This window comes from Myotis brandtii, unplaced genomic scaffold (genome assembly GCF_000412655.1).
Source record: "Myotis brandtii unplaced genomic scaffold, ASM41265v1 scaffold188, whole genome shotgun sequence".
In the NCBI taxonomy this organism is placed as follows: domain Eukaryota; kingdom Metazoa; phylum Chordata; class Mammalia; order Chiroptera; family Vespertilionidae; genus Myotis; species Myotis brandtii.
In genome coordinates, this window is record NW_005356985.1 from 260,246 (window position 1) to 262,583 (window position 2,338).

Below are 2,338 nucleotides of genomic sequence, written 5' to 3' on the forward strand. Positions count from 1 at the left end.
GGGGGGGGGCGGGAGGGGGGGGTGGGGGGGGCCAAGGGGGGGGGGGCGAGGCTGGGGACAGGAAGCAGGTGCTGGGTGTGGCCGGGGGGCAGGGTGTGGCCGGAAGCAGGTGCTGGGTGTGGCCAGGGGGCGGGGCTAGGCTGGGGACAGGAAGCGGAAGGGGAGGAGTCAGGCTCCACTTTAAAGGTCAGTGTTGGGCAGAGCCGAGCTGCACCTGAAGTGGAAGGGTGGGGTGGGAGTCGAGGCTCCGGGTTGACCTCCTCTCTGCACAGACTTGACCTTGGGGTAGAGGGAGCTTCACGGGGAGGGCGGGGCAGAGGGATGGCCCTGCTGTGAGGCGTGGAGGCCGACGGAGCCCCGTGCTTCCCGGCCCTGCGAAGGCGGTGATGTGGGTTAGCGGCATTGGAGGGGAGGAATGTAGGCATTCTGCTGTGGCTGTTCTCGGGTGACATGACCGGATGTAGGGCGCACAGGCAGTGAGGGATGGAGCCAGGACCCCACCCTGGGTCTGCCCGACACTGAAGTCCAGGCTTTTTGGGGAGGCCCGGCCTTCAGGGACAGGAGACCTGGCAATCCTGGAGGGCTTCCTGGAGCAGGGGGCGGCGTGGCTTATACACCTTTACTCGGCTAAGTGTGCAGCCAGGGCCAGAGAGTGCAGGACGGGGAGTGAGGAGGCTGGGCTCACATCCTGCCTCCCTGTGCGTTTGGACTAGACACACCCTCTCTGGGCTTTGTGTCCCATCTGTACAGCGGGGAGCTGGGGCAGATGGCCTTGCTTGATGTCTCTTCCACGTCTGGAGCTCACTCCTTCTTGCATCGATGTTTGCTAAATGCTTCTCCCGTGGGAAGCCTGACTTCTGACGACCAACACCTCTCCCTCCCCAAGGCCCCCGTGTGGTTTAGGGATGCAGGGGGTGTCCAGGCAGGGGTCACAGGTCATGACAAGGGCTGTGCCCGGCCTGCCACTTGGAAAGACTTCAGCTCTTTCTGGTCACCAGACTGTCAACGCTGCCAGGACGTTCGCTTCCTGGGGGACACGGTGAAGCAAGCCCAGGGCCTGACAGATCTGGGTTCGCACCCCCGTCTTCTGCGTGCTCAGTGGGGCCGTGGGCCAGCCTCAGAGCCTCCGTTTCCCCACCTGCAAGCAGGGCGGTGTCATCTCCCAGCCCATGATCTCCTTGGCCCCGCTGCCCCGTTCTGAGTGGGCGGGTAGGAGTGATGGGGAACTGGGTAAATGTGTGGAGAGATTGAAAATAGATTAAAATGTACAATCACTCGAGCTTTAGGAATTCTTCCCTGTCCCATGTTCATATCCCTGTGGCTCACCCGAGGCCTCTTCATCCCCCGCTAGATGAGGGTGCAGCCTTAGCGCTGTCTGTGCCTCCAGGGGGCCTCCTCCAGGTAGCCCTCCTTGTGGATCCTGAGCAGCTGGTCTGAGTGCACAGGTGTCTGACCTTGTCCTCCCAGGCATAAACCTCACCATGGCTCCCTGCTCCCCTTCAGGTCAAGTTCAAGCCCTTTAGGGATTTATCGTGCTTCCTTTCCCACTGGACCTCCAGGCTCGCCAGGCAGCACTGTGCTTGCTCATGGCTGCGTCCTCAGCGCCCAGGAGAGTATCTGGCACGGAATTGGTCCTCAGGACGTGGTAATTCTCCTCACCATGGTGCGCACCGAGCAGGGCACCTCATCCTCTAAGAGGAGTTTCGGGTACAGACATGCGGATAATCAGTGTTACTATCTTACACGGATGAGGAAACTGAGGTTCGGAGAGGACACGGGTCTTGATGGGATTCAACACGATCATTGAATGAACACATGCTCCTCTCATAACCTGAAAGGACGGCAGGAGGCCGCTGTGACCTTCGCTGGGGACAGAAGTCTGAGCCCTGAGTCCGGAGCCTTTTCCAGGTGCGGACAGCCGAGGGTTGGCAGCAGCCACAGGTGCGGGCAGGTGGTCCAGCAGCGCCCATCTGCCTGGGCGGAGCAGGTGGGAAATCGTGCCGACCGCCACCTGGGGGGTCCTCCGCGGGTCAGGCCACCGGGGTTCCCTCACCTCTACGGCATGTCGGCGGGACTGACAGGGAGGTGCTTGCGGGACTCTTCACTTAGTGCAGCGGTTCTCAACCTGTGGGTCGCGACCCCTTTGGGGGTCAAACGACCCTTTCACAGGGGTCGCCTAAGACCATCGGCAAACACAGATATAATTACATATTGTTTTTGTGATTAATCACTATGCTTTAATTATGTTCAATTTGTAACAATGAAATTGGGGGTCACCACAACATGAGGAACTGTATTAAAGGGTAGCGGCATTAGGAAGGTTGAGAACCACTGACTT